Source organism: Balaenoptera physalus (assembly GCF_965194825.1).
Source record: "Balaenoptera physalus genome assembly, chromosome: 14".
Classification (NCBI taxonomy): Eukaryota; Metazoa; Chordata; class Mammalia; order Artiodactyla; family Balaenopteridae; genus Balaenoptera; species Balaenoptera physalus.
This window is the reverse complement of record NC_138893.1, coordinates 18952729-18962066: the sequence shown is the minus strand read 5'-3', so window position 1 is coordinate 18962066 and position 9338 is coordinate 18952729. Positions and strand designations below refer to the sequence as shown.

General features: G+C 48.1%; 1 long non-coding RNA gene across 1 annotated transcript; it reads left to right on the top strand.

Annotated features, from left to right (window-relative positions):
* LOC309642230 lies at nucleotides 1–4447 on the top strand. Its single transcript, XR_014253061.1, has 2 exons — nucleotides 1–1048; nucleotides 4329–4447. It is a non-coding gene; the product is annotated as an uncharacterized lncRNA (long non-coding RNA).
* Nucleotides 4448–9338: the final 4891 nt, after the last annotated feature.

Genomic DNA, 9338 nt, shown 5'->3' with positions numbered 1-9338 from the left:
GGAGCATTGTAATGAAAATGGTACTGGTGCACTGTGAGGAATGGTGTCATGGATCACTGGATTGACAGGGTTCATGGAGGTTTGTGATGACAAGGGCCATGGATCATTGTGATGACAGGGGTCATGGGGCATTGTAATGACAGTGGGCATGGAGCATTGTGATGATAAGGGCATGGTGCCTTGTAGTAACATGGTCATGGAACATTGTGATGAAAGGGGTCAGGGGGCATTGTGTTGATAGGGATCATGGAGCATTGTGATGACAAGAGCATGGACCATTGTGATGAAAGGGGTCATGTATCATTGTGATTACATGGATCATGGAGCATTGTGATGACAAAGGGCATGGAACATTGTGATGAAAGGAGTCATGGAGCACTGTGATGACAGGGGTCATGGAGCATTGTGATAAAAGAGGTCATGGGGCATTGTGATGACAGAGGTATGGAGCATTGTGATAAAAGGGGTCATGGAGCACTGTGATTACAGGGGCCATGGAACATTGTGATGACCAAAGCCGTGGAGCATTGTGATGAAGCATTGTGATGATAGGGGCATGGAGGATTGTGATGACAATGGTCACGGAATATTGTGATGAAATGGGTCATGGGGCATTGTGATGACAGGCGCCATGGAGCATTGTGATGAAAGGGATCATGGAGTACTATGATTACAGGGCCCATGGAGAATAGTGATGAAAAAACCAAGGAGCATTGTGATGACAGGGGTCAAGGGGCATTGTGATGAGAGGCGCATGGAGCATTGTGATGAAAGATGTCATGGAACACTGTAATTACAGGGTCCTGGGAGCATTGTGATGACAAAAGCCACGGAGCATTGTGATGACAAAACCATTGAGCATTGTGATGAAATGGTTCATGGATCATTGTGATGACAGGGCTCATGGAGCATTGTGATGACAATGGCCATGGAGCATTGTGATGAAATAGGTCATGTAGCATTTTGATGAAAGATGTCATGGAGCATTGTGATGAAACGCACAAGGGAGCATTGTGATGACAAGGGCCATGGAGCATTGTGATGACAAGTGTCGTGGAGCATTGTGATGACAGGGGTAATGGAACATTGTGATAAAAGTTGTCCAGCCACATTGTGATGAAATGCACCATGGAGCATTGTGATAACAAATGCCATGGAGCATTGTGATGACAAAGGCCTTGGAGCAGTGTGATGACAGGGGTCATGGGGCATTGTGATGACATGGGGCATTGTGATGACATGGGTCATGGGGCATTGTGATGACAGGGGGCATGGAACATTGTGATGAAAGTGGACAAGGAGCATTGTGATGAGAGTGCTCATCGAGCATTGTGATGACATGGTCATGGAGCCTTTTGATTACAGGGGCCATGGAGCGTTGTGATGACAAGAGGCATGGAGTATTGTGCTGAAAGGCGTACTGGAGCATTTTGAGGAAAGGTGTCATGGACCATTGTGATTACTGCAATCATAGAACATTGTGATGACCAGGGTCATGGAGCATTGTGATAACAGGGTTAATGGAGCGTTGTGATCACAAGGACCATGTAGTTTTGTGATGACATGTTTCATGGGGTATTGTGATGTCGGGGGCATGGAGCATTGTGATGAAAGGGTTCATGGAGCATTGTGATGAAAGGGGTCATGGAGCATTGTGATGAAAAGGGCCATGGAGCATTGTGATGACAAGTATCATGGAGAATGGTGATGATAGGGGTCATGGATCATTGTGATGAAAGAGGTATTGGGGAACTGTAATGACAAGGGCTATGGAGAATTGTGATGACAGGGGCCATTCGGCCTTGTGATGAAAGGTGTCATGGATCAGTGTGACTACAGGGATCATGGAGCATTGTGATGACAGGGGTCATGGAGCATTGTGATGACAGGGGTCATGGAGCATTGTGATGACAAGGGCCATGGAGCATTGTGATGACAGGGGCCATTGGGCCTTGTGATTACAGGGGTCATGGAGCATTGTTATGACAGGGGTCATGGAGCATTGTGATGACAAGGGCCATGGAGCATTGTGATGACAGGGGCCATTGGGCCTTGTGATTACAGGGTTCATGGAGCATTGTGATGAAAGGGGTCATGGAGCACTCTGATTACAGGGGCCATGGAGCATGGTGATGACAGATGTCAAGGAGCAATGTGATGAAATGGGTCATGGATCATAGCGATGACATGGGCCATGGAGCACTGTGATGACATAGGTCATGGGGCATTGTGATGACAGGGGGCATGGAACATTGTGATGAAAGCGGTCAAGGAGCATTGTGATGACAGTGCTCATTGAACATTGTGATGACATGGTCATGGAGCCTTGTGATTACAGGGGTCATGGAGCGTTGTGATGACAAGGGGCATGGAGTATTGTGATGAAAGTCGTACTGGAGCATTTTGAGGAAAGCAGTCATGGATCATTGTGATTACAGCGATCATGCAGCACTGTGTTCACAAGGACCATGTAGTATTGTGATGAGAGGTGTCATGGGGCATTGTGATGTCAGGGGCATGGAGCATTGTGATGAAAGGGGTCATGGAGCACTGTTTTGAAAGGGGTCATGGAGCACTGTGATTACTGTGGCAATGGAGCATTGTGATGACAACAGCCATGGAGCATTGTGATGACAGGTGTCATGGAGCATTGTGATGAAAGGGGTCAGGGAGGATTGTGATGACAGGGGGCATTGAACACTGTGATGAAAGTGGTCTTGGGGCATTGTGATGACAGGGGTTATGGAGCATTGTGATGACAACTGTCATGGAACATTGTGATGACAGGGGTCATGGGACATTTTGATGACAGGGGTCATGGAGCATTGTGATGACAAGTGTCCTGGAACATTGTGATGACACGGTTCTTGGAGCATTGTGATGACAAGGGCCATGGTGAATTTTGATGACAGGTGTCATGGGGCATTGTGATTACAGTAGTCATCTTGAATTGTGATGAAAGGTATAATGGAGCACTGTGATGAAAGGGGCCATGGAGCATTGTGATTACAGGGGATATGGAGCATTGTGATGACATGGACTGGGAACGTTGTCATGACAGACATCACGGAGCACTGTGATGAAAAGTGTCATGGAACACTGTGTTGACAGGGATCATGGAGCATTTTGATGAGGGGCCTTGGAGCATTGTGATGACAGGCTTCATGGGGCACTGTGATGACAGTGGTCATAGAGCATTGTAATGAAAGGGGTCATGGAACACTGTGATTACCGGGACCAGGGAGCATTGTGATGACAAGGGCCATGGTGAATTGTGATGACAGGTGTCATGGGGCATTGTGAAGACACCGTCACGGAGCATTATGATGACAAGAGTTCTGGAGCATTATGATGACAAGGGCATGGAATATTGTGATTACCAGGACCATGGAGCATTGTGATGACAACGGCATGGAGCATTGTGATGACAAGGGTCATGGAGCATTGTGATGACCAGGGTCATGGAGCATTGTGATGACAAAGGCCATGTAACATTGTAATGACAGGTGTCATGGGCCATTGTGATGAGAGGGGGCATGGAGCATTGTGATGAAAAGGGTCCTGGAGCATTGTGATGACAGCCATCACGGACAACTGTGATGACAGGGATCATGCAGCATTGTGATGACAAGGGTCATGGAGCATTGTGATGACAGACGGCATAGAGCATTGTGATGAAAATGGTCCTAGAGAATTGTGATGACAGGGGTCATGGGCCATTGTGATAAGAGGGGGCATGGAGCATTGTGATGAAAATGGTCCAGGAGCATTGTGATGACAGCGGTCATGGAACATTGTGATGAGAGGGATCATAGAGCATTGTGATGACAAGGGTGATGGAGCATTGTGATGACAAGGGTCATGGAACATTGTGATGACATGGTTCATGAAGCATTGTGATAACAAGGGCATGGTGCATTGTGATGCCAAGATCCATGGAGCATTGTGATGAAAAGGGCATGGAGCATTGTGATTACAGGGGACATGGAGCATTGTGATGACATGGGCAGGGAACATTGTGATGACAGGTGTCATTGAGCATTGTGCTGAAAAGGATCATGGAGCATTGTGATGAAAGGGGTACTGGAGCACTGTGAGGAAAGGGGTCATGGATCATTGTGATGACAGGGATCATGGAGCTTTGTGATGACAAGGGCCATGGAGCATTGTGATGACAGGGGTCATGGGGCCTTGTGATGACAGGGGCATTGGGCATTGTGATGACAGGGGGCATGGAACACCGTGATGAAAGTTGTCCTGGAGCATTTTGATGAAATTCACCATGGAGCATTGTGATGACAAGAGCCATAGAGCATTGTGATGACAAGGGTCATGGAGAATTGTGATGACATGGGTCATGGAGCATTGTGATGACACGGTCATGGAACATTGTGATGACAAGAATTCTAGAGCATTGTGATGAAAAGAGCATGGAGCATTGTGATGACAGGCGTCATGGGGCATTGTGATGACAGTGGTCATGGAGGATTTTGATGAAAGGGATCATGGAGCAATGTGATTACAGGGGCCATGGAGCATTGTGATGACAAAGGCAATGGAGCATTTTGATGACAAGTGTCATGGAGAATTTGATGACAAGTGTTCTGGAGCATGGTGATGACAAGGGCATGGAGCATTATGATTACAGGGGCATGGAGCATTGCGATGACAAGGGCAGGGAACACTGTGAAGACAGGGGTCATTGAACATTGGGATGACAGGGGTCATGGAGCATTGTGATGAAAGGGGCCATGGAGGATTGTGATGACAAGGGTCATGGAGAACTGTGATGATATGTTTCATGGAGCATTTTGATGACACGGTCATGGAACATTGTGATGAAAAGAATTCTGGAGCACTGTGATGAAATGGTCATGGAGCATTGTGATATGATTGGCAGGGAACATTGTGATGACAGGAGTCATGGGGCATTGTGATGACAGTGGTCATTTAGCACTGTAATGAAAGGTATCATGGAGCACTGTGATGACAGGGACCATGGAGCATTGTGATGACAAAAGCCATGGAGCATTGTGATGACAAGTGTCATGGAGCATTTTGATGACAAGAGTTCTGGAGCATGGTGATGACAAGGGCATGGAGCATTGTGATTACAGGGGCCATGGATCATTGTGATGACGAGGGTATGGAACATTGTGATTCCAGAGGACAAGGAGCATTGTGATGATAAAGGCAGGGAACATTGTGATGACAGGGGTCATGAAGCATTGTGGTGAAAGGGGTCTTGGTGACTCCATGGTGACTCCAGCACTGACACTGTCCGTAACTTTGGCCCTGACAGTACTCCTAACTCAGGCACTGACACTCTCCAAAACTAAGACCCTGATACTACTCCCAACTCAGGCACTGACACTGTCTCGAACTAAGGTCCTGACACTACTCCCAACTCAGGCACTGACAGTGCCCCTAACTAAGGCCATGACACTACTCCCAACTCAGGCACTGAAGCTGTCCCTAACTAAGGCCTTGACACTACTCTTAACTCAGGCTCTCACACTGTCCCTTACCCTGACATTAATCCCAACTGAGACATTGACACTCTCCCTAAAAAAGCCCCTGACACTATTACCATATCAGCCACTGACGCTGTCCCTAAGGCTATGACACTACTCCCAAATCAGGCACTGACACTGTCCCTAAATACCGCTCTCACACTATGCCTCATTCAAGCCCTGACACTATTCCTAACACAGTCACTGACACAGTCAGTAAATAAGGCCCTGACACTATTCTTATCTCACGCCCTGACACTATCCCTAACTAAGGCCCTCACAATAATCTCAATTCAAGCACTGACACTGTCCCTAAATAAGGCCCTTAAACTACTCCCGACTCAGGCACTAACGCTGTCACCAACTAAGGATCTGACACTACTCTCAACTCAGGCACTGACACTGTCCCTAACAAAGGTCCTGACACTAATCCCAACTCAGGCACTGACACTTTCCGTAACTAAGGCCCTGACACTATTCCAACTCAGGCACTGACATTTTGCCTAATTAAGGCCCTGACACTTCTCCCAACTCAGGCACTGACACAGTCCCTACTAAGACCTGACACTATTCCCAACTCAGGCACTGACACTGTCCCTTACCAAGAGCTTGACAAGACTCTTAACTCAGGCTTTGACACTGTCCCTAACTAAGGCCCTGACACTACTCCTAACTCAGGCCCTGACACTGTCCGATAATTAGGCCCTGACACTACTCCTACCTCAGGCACTGACACTGTCCGAAACTGAGGCCCTGACACTACATCCAACTCAGGCACTGTCACTGCCCCTAACTAAGGCCCAGACACTAATTCCAACTCAGGCACTGAACCGGTCCCTAACTAAGGCTCTGACACTACTCCCAACTCAGGCACTGACGCTGTCCCTAAATAAGTCCATGACACTTCTCCCAACTCAGGCACTGACACTGTCCCTAACTAAGCCCTGTCTGTACTCCCAACTCAGGCACTGACACTGTCCATAAGTAAGGCCCTGACATTACTACCAAGTCAGGCACCGACACTGTCCTTAACTAAGGCCCTGACACTACTCACAACTCAGGCCCTGACACTGTCCCTAACTACCGCTCTCACATTATGCTTCACTAAGGCCCTGACACTATTCCTAACACAGTCACTGTCACGGTACCTAACTAACTCCCTGAGACTGCTTAACTCACACCCTGACACTATCCCTAACTAAGGCCCTGGAAATAATTCCAACTCAGGCAATGACACTGTCCCTAAATAAGACCCTGACACTACTACCAACTCAGGCACTGACATTTTGCCTAATTAAGGCCCTTACTTACTCCCAACTCAGGCACTGACACTATCCCTAACTAAGGCCCTGACACTACTCCCAACTCAGACACTAACGCTGACCCTAACTAAGACCCTGACACACTCCCAACTCAGGCACTGACGCTGTCCCTAACTAAGGCTTTGACACTAGTCTTAAATCAGGACCTGACACTGTCCCTTACAAAGACACTGACACTACTCACAATTCAGGCAATGAAGCTGTCCCTAACTAAGGAAGTGAAACTACTACCAACATAGGCACTGACACAGTCCCTAACTAGGCCTTGACACTCTTCCCAACTCAGACACTGATGCTGTCCCTAACTAAAGCACTGACATTATTCCCAACTCAGGCACTGAAGTTGTCCCTAACTAAGGCTCTGACACTACTCCCAACTCAGGCACTGACAATGTCCCTTACTAATGTCCTGACATTACTTCCAACTCAGGCAATGACACTGTCGCTAACTAAGGGACTGACACTACTCACAACTCAATCCCTGACACTGTCCCTAACTACCGCTCTCACACTACGCCTCACTCAGGCCGTGACACTATTCCTAACACTGTCACTGACACGGTCCCTAATTAAGGCCCTGAGACTATTCTTAACTCACGCCCTGACACTATCCCTAACTAAGGCCCTCACAATAATCCCAACTGAGGCACTGAAGCTGTCCCTAACTAAGGCCCTGACACTACTCCTAACTCAGGCACTGACACTGTCCGTAACTAAGGCCCTGACACTACTCCCAACTCAGGCACTGACATTTTGCCTTATTAAGGCCCTGACACTACTCCCAACTCAGGCACTGACGCTGTCGCTAACTAAAGCCCTGACATTTTTCCCAACTCAGGCACTGACGCTGTCCCTAACTAAGGCTCTCACACTACTCCCAAGTCAGGCACTGACACTGTCCCTTACTAATGCCCTGACACTACTCCCAAATCAGGCACTGACACGGTCCCTAAAGAAGACATTGAAACTACTGCCAACATAGGCACTGACACTGTCTCTAACTAGACCCTACACTATTCCCAACTCAGGCAATGACACTGTCGCTAACTAAGGCACTGACACTACTCAAAACTCAATTCCTGACACTGTCCCTAACTACTGCTCTCACACTACGCTTCACTCAGGCCCTGACACTATTCCTAACACACTCCCTGACACGGTCCCCAACTAAGGCCCTGAGACTACTCTTAACTCATGCCCTGACACTATCCCTAAGTAAGGCCCAGACAATAATCCCAACTCAGTCACTGACACTATCCCTAAGACCCTGAGACTTCTCCTAACGCAGGCCCTGACACTGTCCCTAACTAAGGCCCTGATTCTACTCCCAACTCAGGCACTGACACTGTCCCTAACTAAGGCCCTGACACTACTCCCAACTCAGGCACTGACGCTGTCCCTAACTAAGACCCTGACACTACTCCCATCTCAGGCAGTGACGCTGTATCTAATTAAGGCTTTGACAGTACTCTTCATTCAGGCCCTGACACTGTCCCTTACAAAGACCCTGTCACTACTCACAACTCAGGCACTGAAGCTGTCCCTAACTAAGGCCCTGACACTACTCGCAAGTCAGGCACTGATGCTGTCCCTAACTAAAGCTCTGACATTACTCCCAACTCAGGCACTGACACTGTCCCTTACTAATGCCCTGACACTACTCTTAACTCATGCACTGACACTGTCCCTAAAGAAGGCAGTGAAAATACTACCAACATAGGCACTGACACTATCCCTAACTAGACCCTGACACTATTCCCAACTGAGGCACTGACACTGTCCTTATGTAAGGCCCTGACATTACGCCCAAGTCAGGCACTTACACTGCCCTTAACTAAGGCCCTGACACCACTCACCACTCAGGCCCTGACACTGTGCCTAACTACCGCTCTCACTCTACGCCTCACACAGGCCCTGACACTATTCCTAACACAGTCACTGACATGGTCCCTAATTAAGGCCCTAAGACTACACTGAACTCACGCCCTGACACTATCGCTAACTAAGGCCCTGACAATAACCCCAACTCAGGCACTGACACTATCCCTAACTAAGGCCCTGACATTACTCCTAACTCAGGCACTGACACTGTCCGTAACTAAGGCCCTGACACTACTCCCAACTCAGGCACTGACATTTTGCCTTATTAAGGCCCTGACACTACTCCCAACTCAGGCACTGACGCTGTCGCTAACTAAAGCCCTGACATTTTTCCCAACTCAGGCACTGACGCTGTCCCTAACTAAGGCTCTCACACTACTCCCAAGTCAGGCACTGACACTGTCCCTTACTAATGCCCTGACACTACTCCCAAATCAGGCACTGACACGGTCCCTAAAGAAGACATTGAAACTACTGCCAACATAGGCACTGACACTGTCTCTAACTAGACCCTACACTATTCCCAACTCAGGCAATGACACTGTCGCTAACTAAGGCACTGACACTACTCAAAACTCAATTCCTGACACTGTCCCTAACTACTGCTCTCACACTACGCTTC